Here is an 8,390-nt window from a genome sequence, read left to right as displayed (position 1 = left end):
GGTTCTTCACCAGTCTAAACTATCTGTGAGAGTGGCAAAGAGAAAGCCACTGTGGAAGAAAACTCAGATTAAATCTCTAGAGTATGCCAAATGACATGTGAAAGACTTCGTGGTCGAGTGCTGCTTGGATGCCAGCCCTGAAAAGCTTGTAAAGATAAAGGGGGAAAATGAATGCCACAAAATAACAGGAAATCCTGGAGGAAGATCTGATGCTGTCTGCAACAGAATGTCAGGATTTGGGTTGTTCTTTGAATTTTCTTTTGGGTTTGTTGTTTCTTTTGTTTTGTTGTTTGGTTGCCTTTGTGTTTAGTCAGGGTTTGGTTCAGTTTTTGTTCCTGGTGTCTTTGTTTCCTGTCATTATTCACTTATTCTCTGTCATCACTTGTTTACCTGCCATGCCCATCTCCACCTGCTTGTAATTGTAATCACTCACCTGTGCCCACTTCCCCTAATGACCCTCTGCTTTAAAACCTGGTCATTTCCTCAACTTACTCGCTGGGCTAGCGAGAAAACTTGAACAGTTTTTTTTTTTTTTTAACCAAACTAGATCAAGAACAGAGGCGGAAGGTGGGTTTGGCATAATCTGGATGGTGAGTGGATCTAGTGACTAGTTGTAGTGGTGGGCTTTCGGAAGATGAAAATATGGACATAGGATGGTGTATGGTAGAAAATAGGAGAGGAGGTGGAGGAGGAAAAGATAAGGTTAGAAAGGGACTAAATGTCGGTAAAAGATCTCTTGAGGATGAGGAAGAAAGAGTTGAAGTAAGAAAGAAAGTAATGATGGAAGATTTGAAAGTTATATTAAAATTTAAGGGAGGACAGGACATGGTTGGAGTAAGTCCTGTCAGTTTCTCAAATGGATTAAAGAAAGCTCTTGGTGATGTAGAACTAGCTAAAGTCTTAAGGGATGGGAGCCTACTTATCATTTGTAAAAATGTTGAACAAAAGAATAAGGCTCTAAAATTACAAATGGTGTGTAAAAAAGAAGTGTTGGAAAAGAAGACTGTTGGAGAAGGAAGAGGAGTTAGAGGAGTAATAGCAGGGATTCCTGTAGGTGAAAATTTGGAGGAGCTAAAGAAATGAATAAAAGAAGGTGAAGTTACGGGCATCAAACGACTACAGGCTATTAGGAGAGGGAAGAAAATAGACAGTACATCTGTACTACTGGATTTCAAGGATAAAGTCTTGCCGGATAAAGTGATGATTGGTTACATGAGCTTTAATGTAAGAGCTTATATTCCACCACCTCTTAGATGTTATAAATGTCAAAGATATGGACATACTGCGAATGTTTGTTAAGGGAAGCAGAGGTGTGGTAGGTGTGGAGGTGAACATCCTTATGGTGAGTGTGGAAACAATCCTGTTAAATGTTGTAATTGTGGAGGAAGTCATACTGCAGCATATGCAGGGTGTATGGTCAGAAAGGAGGCAGCTGAAATTCAAAAAGTTGAAACTGATAAAAGAATTACTTATGCTGAAGCAGTGAAAGAGGTGAAAAATAATGAAAATGCTCCAAAAACAACGTATGGAGGGAAAAAAGTGATGGGTGATATTCAGTGTAATATTACATTAGAAAAATTGATTCCTTTTCTTGCATATATCATAAATTGCTCAGAACAAGCAAAAACTAAAACTGAAAAAATAAAAATCATTGTAAAGGCAGCTACAAAGTTTTTTAATGTTAAAGATTTATCTTGGGAAAAAATACGTGATGAACTTAGACATGGGGAAGGATCATCTGAAGTTCAGGCTTCTCAAATTATCACATAATTCTAATATTACAATGCAATGCTCGCAGTTTAATAGCAAATGGTCAGGAATGTAAAGGCTTCATTAATAATTTAAATACAAAACCAGACATCATATGCATTCAAGAAACATGGCTCAAACCATCATTGCAGTTTAGTATTCATGGTCACTCAGTCTTATGTAGAGATAGGATAAATGGGACTGGAGGAGGTTGTGCCATATTCTTAAAGGAAAACTTGAAATTTATTCACCTACATATAGAATCAGATTTAGAACTTACTGCTGCAGAAATTTGGACAAATGATAGGAATATTAAAATAAGAAATTATTATAATCCTTGCAAACAAAAAAGTTTAAACTTGATTCAATCTTAGAACACTGGAGAGGGAAAATAGTTTGGTGTGGGGACTTCAATGCACATAGCACCTTATGGGGAGATCAAGATGATAATAATGGAGGAATTTTAGAAGAGGTGATTGAAGAAAAGATTTGGTAGTTTTAAATGATGGAGTAGGCACTCGGGTGGACTTGGTTAGGGGTAAGGAATCTGCTATTGATTTGACTTTGGTTTCTCAATCTATTGCTGATATTTGCAGCTGGAGAGTATTTAAGGAAAGCACAATGGGGAGTGATCATTAGCCAATTTTTGTCAGCATAGGAATCAATACAGAACAAGACCAAGTAGAAATTGAGGGAAGATGGAAATCTGGGAAAGCAAACTGGGACAAATTTAAATTGATGAGTGAGATTAACATGAAGAATGTAGATACAAGTAAACTGTTAAATGAATTAAATTCAGAAATTAGTAAATGTTTTATAGAAACAACCAAAAGTTTCATTCCTAGAAGTAGTGGTATTAAAACAAAGAAGATAGTTCCTTGGTGGACACCTGAATGATCAACATCAATTAAACAGGGGAATAAGGCTTTTAAAACACTTAAGAGAATTATTAGCTTCCAGAATCTTACAAATTATAAAAGAAAACAGGCAGAAGTTAGGAAAACTATAAGAAATGCTAAAATGGGATTACTGGAGAAAATATTGTGAATCTTTAGGGAAAAATACTGCATTAGATAGGGTGTGGAATACTATTAAAAATTTCTGGAAATTCAAAAGGTTATTTTTTCCCAATAATAAAAGATAATGGTAATATTATAATAGAGAATAAAAATAAAGCTGAGCTATTAGCTAAAGTATTTGCAAAGATACATAGTACAGAGAATCTAAGTAATACAGAAAAAAGGGGACGGGAAATAACATTACAGAGGAATAATGAAATACTTCATAATGATGAAGGTTATGAGGATTGTATTAATATGAAACTTTCTTTGATAGAATTAAATAAGGCATTGAGGATTTCCAGTAAATGTACTCCTGGGAATGATCAGATTAGTTATAGTATGTTAAATAATCTTTGTGATGTGAGTAAAGAAATATTGTTAAAATTGTATAATAAGGATACACTGTCTGTGCATTCAAACACATAACAGACAGTGGACAGTCCAATGTGGGCAACCTAGTAACTGAGAGAGAGAAAGAGACATGTGATGTTCACAATCTGAACCTTTTAAATAACTCTTTAACGTAAATAAAGGGAGCCAAATTGCAGACAGGAAAGAGCCATTCATTTTTTTACCATCTCCCCATGTTTTCCTCCTCATACACACTCGTCCTTTTGCTGTTCCACTGAGATGAAGAACAGGCAATGGGGAGGAGCGCAACAGTTCTTGTGACTGGTAACCCCATGCTCTAACTCTGCAACCATGTAACGTAGGAATGTAAGACTGCACAGCTGCACACCTCATGGATCAAGGATGATCCCTATTGATTTCAAGGCCACAGAATGAAAGATCAAGGTCACAGGTGACCCCTTTGTTAAAGCCTTGTCACCTCTGTCAAAGAGGTTAAGTTTTCGGTCTTGTTGGTTGGTTTGTTTATCTTTTAGCAAGATTACGTAAAAACTAATAAACAGATTTGGATGAGATCTTCAGAAAAAGGTTGGGGTTGTCACAAAAAACATGTTATTAAATTTTGATAGTCATCTGGATCACAGTCGGGATCGCAATATTTTCAAACTTTTTGGCCTCTGAGGAAGTTTGCACTCCCCGAGTGCTTCTAGTTATGAAGGTTTTTCTATATATATCTGCTGATCATTGACTGACAGTGACCTTTGATAATTATATGCCTGACACGCCATAATTTTGGAGCACTTGAAAGCAACACTGAACTCCTATTTGAAGCAATTTTCTAGCAAAAATATCTGGATTTCTATTCACCACCATTTCCCCCAAAGAAGGCAGAAACATTGAAGAGGAACTAAGTATCCAGATGTTGTGCCACTATTTTGTGTAGGCTGAATTTTCTTGCCATTTGTCTATAAGACATTAAAACACTGACAGACGTGTGCTGGGTCACGTTAAGTTAACAGTGTTGAAAATCTGACTTTTTGTGGAGGGGGACTTTAAGCTGACAAATCCAAACAGTGAAAAGTGCCACATTTTTGAAGTGTTATGGTGATCTCCTGCAGTCCTGGACAGCATCAAACTAGAGGAAGTAAACAAGTTACAAACGAGTATCTCTCTTCCTCACACACAAATGTTCAATGTGGTTTCACAGTTTGTGTTTTTTTAAGAACTGTAGACGAAAAGTCTAGGTGTTTGAGGAAGTGAAAGTTCAAGTTGCTGAATAGATTGGAACACTTTGCACAGATACTGAATGACAAGAATATCAACGATCCCTATTAATTGAAATCAATAGGGATCAATTGATTAATTTTCTGTTTATATATACATATGTGTGTGTGTGTGTGTGTGTGTGTGTGTGTGTGTGTGTGTGTGTGTGTGTGTGTATATTGACAAATGTATTCAGTCACTCATCCAAATCACTGATATCAGGTGTTCCAATCACTTCCATGGCCGTAAAATCAAGCATGCAGAGGCATGCAGACTGCTTCTACAAACATTTGTGAAAGAATGGGTCACTGTCAGGAGCTCAGTAAATTCTGGTATGGTACCATTATAAGATGCTACCTGTGCAGTCACTCCAGTTGTGAAATTTCCTTGCTACTAAATATTCCACAGTCAGCTGTTAGTGGTATTATAACAAAGTGGAAGTGATTGGGAACAACAGCAACTCAGTCATGAAGTGGTAGGCCATGAAAAATCACAGAGCGGGCTCAGTGGATGATGAGGCTCATGGTGCACAGAGGTCACCAACGTTCTGCAGAGTCAACAGCTACAGACCTCCAAACTCCATGTGGCCTTCAGATCAGATCAAGAACAGAGAGTAGAGAGCTTCATGGAATGGGTTTCTATGGCCGAGCAGCTGCATCCAAGTCTTAGATAACTGGACTCTAAAACAGTGGAGATGAGTTCTCTGGAGTGATGAATCATGCTTCTCTGTCTGCCAATCCGATGGCCGAGTCTGGATTTGGTGGTTGCCAGAACGGTGCTTGTCTGACTGCATTGTGCCAAGTGTAAAGTTTGGTGGGGAGGGGATCATGGTGTGGGGTTGTTCTTCAGGAGTTGGGCTCAGCCACTTAGTTTCAGTGAAAGGAACTCTTAATACTTAAGTAAACCAAGACATTTTGGACAATTTCATGCTCCTAACTTTGTTGGAACAGTTTGGAACAGACTTTGAACATCAAACTAAAGTTGCAGTTTTGGAAATGTTGTGACTCAGCCATCATCATCTGGCTGTAGTCAAAGATCCTTACACTGCACCTATTTGTGCCCAAACTTTCATTTATGGAGACATGTCCTGTGATGTGATGAAACTAAAACTGAACTGTTTGGCCACAATGACCATCGTTACATGGAGGAAAAAGGGGAAAGTTTGTAGGCCTGAGAACACCATCCTAACTGTGAAGTACGGGGGCGGCAGCATCATCTTTGGGGTGTTTTGCTGCAGGAGGGACTGGTGCACATCACAAAATAGATGACGTCAGGAGGAAAGAACATTATGTGCAAATATTGAAGAAACATCTCAAGACATGAGCCAGGAAATTAAAGCTTGGGGACAAATGGATCTTTAAATGGACAAATTACAGCAAACTATTGTGAAAAGCTTGTCAAAGGAAAACCCAAAAGATTTGACCCAAGTCATACAATTTAAAGGCAAATCTACCAAATACTGAGAAAATGAATGTAAACTTGTCACTTTGAAGAAAGTAATAAAAAATTCTCTAAAAAGAATGTCTTTCTTTATTCAGACATTTAACAAATAGAAATATTTTTAGGAAATTCTAACTGACCTAAAACAGGAACTCTTTAGTCTGATTTCATGTCAAACAGTGAGAAAAAAGGGTATTTTACTACAAACATAATAAACACTGAAATTGGGATTTTCTGTATTATTTTAAATTTAACAGTAAAATAAATAAATAAATTAAGAATTAAAAAATAAAATGTGTAACTGTCATTTAGGTTTTCAAAAATAATTTGTTTGTATGCATAAATTAAATAACATTCAATTAAAATATAAAGTAAGTATTTGCAGAAAAGGTGGTAGACTCAGTATTAAAGTGCTCTTTCTTATTGCCAATTTTATTGTGGCAGTTTTAATAAAAATAGGAGACGACAGTTAAAACTTAGGAACTTTATTCCAGCAACTGCTGAGACTCCATTTTTACAGAACATGGCTTAATCTCCCCAGCTCCTCCTCCCTACACCTTCACAGCAGCGTCCTCCAGTGACAAGGAGTATCTGTCCATAGGACAGCTATAGGCAGCTATAAGCTGAACTGAGCTTCATGGAAGAATGGAAGGAAAAAGACATTATTAAAGAAAAAATGAGGTGGATTCTTAGAAATTTGTCAAAAGGCATATTAGAGACTGTCCTAACAATGTTTGTTTATGTTGTTGCTGTCTTCTCAACCCAACAACACCGTGTTACAATGCAAATGTATGTGTGTGGAGCATAGTCTGTGTATATGCTGATGGTGCTAAGGCTGTTAATGTATCAGTCGGTCTGACCAGTGAATCTAGCCAGTCCAAATGATTTCCCAACTCCAATCGGACTAATCCATTTATTTAGTCATTTAGTTGTCTTTACACTTAGTCTTCTCTTTGTTCAGTTTTTGTTCCTTGTCTTTGCATTCCTGTCATCATTCACTTCTCCTCAGTTTATTTCGTTTTCCTGCCATGCCCATCTTCACCTGATCCTAGTTATAATCACTCACCTGTGCCCACTTCACCTAATTACCCTCTGTCATCTTCTCCACTAACTCACTGGTCCGTTGTTGCTTAAACGTGTTGTCTGGTTCCTCCCATGTCTTGCCTTGGCTTGTCATTTATTGTTTGGTTTTGCTGCCTTGTCAGCCTTAGAACCACGATGAGTCTGCACATTGGGTTCGCCGCTCTCTCCTCCCAGCCTGACAAGATGCTCATTGCACATACTTTCAGATAGCAACACAGATGTTTGGTTGAATAAACAGCACCAAACTAAACAAATTGTGTTTTGCAAAAGTGTAGAAGTTTATTATTAGCTGAAATAGCATTTTTTCACACTGATACGTTCTTTTTGAGAAAGAGTTGTTTTATAAGCTTGAAAAATGACAATGACAAGGGGGGAGGGGTGAGGGTGGGGGGCTCATTTGGGTAGCCTGAACAAAGACTTCTACCCTTCCTTTCAAACTCCATGCTCTGTAACTGATGTCATGGCTGATAAGGTACTAACTACTGGTAACCCCCCCCGTTTCAAATCTGTGCTGTAAATTGGGTGAAAAACTTTGCAATCCACTGTATGTTCTAGCACACCACATGTTGTACTTTAACACATGCTCCTGCCATAAACACATGTGCTACTTAAAGGCTTGCGTGGTATTTAGCACATGAATATTCCTCAGGCTTTTCAGTACTATCCATTCAGTGTATGAATGGCTGATTGTAGTGTAAAATGCTTTGGGGTCCTTGGACTAGATAAAGCGCTATACAAGTGCAAGCCATTTACCATTTAGCCACCACAATTTCTGTAATTATGTACTGGATTGTCCTCTGGTAACATCTGACACATTCTACCAGTCTTTATGACATTTCTTGTGGGGTTATACCAAACACTTCCTGCGATTCTGTGGTAAATAAGTACAGTGGTTCCCCAACCTTATATATGTTAGAAGACATTATATTTATGTCCCACACCCTCCAACCTTCAACACAGTAAGGTGTTGGCTGTACTTGTTAGCTGAATGGTGAAAAAATGTATTTTATGCACCACTGAAGCAAACTCACGTACCACCACTGGAAAGTCCAACTGACCTTTGCCAATAATGAATTGGAGTCAATTCTGTTTGTCTGATAGCAAAATATCTCATGAACCTCTCTTGATACACTACATTTGACAACAGTGCATTCAAGATTTTTTTTTTTCACAGTTGAAAATTTAAATATTTAAAGCTAAGCAAATATCACATTTGGGTTTGGGAGGAAAAGGACGAAACAGGAACAGAAAAAGTTCAAATATATTTGGTTTGTGGACAGAGCTGAGCAGGCAGGTGCCTCTGAGACAAAAAACACAGTAAGTGATTATCTTTTAACAAATGTGTACTGGGACTTGGATTTGTTTAGCTTAACATTGTTCAGTTGAGTTTACTGTTTAGGCTTGGCTAGGGCAAGAGGAGCGATAATGGTTTTCCTACCACCTTTA

The sequence above is a fragment of the Kryptolebias marmoratus genome, linkage group LG20 (genome assembly GCF_001649575.2).
Source record: "Kryptolebias marmoratus isolate JLee-2015 linkage group LG20, ASM164957v2, whole genome shotgun sequence".
NCBI classification, from domain to species: domain Eukaryota; kingdom Metazoa; phylum Chordata; class Actinopteri; order Cyprinodontiformes; family Rivulidae; genus Kryptolebias; species Kryptolebias marmoratus.
This window is presented reverse-complemented; position numbering follows the sequence as displayed.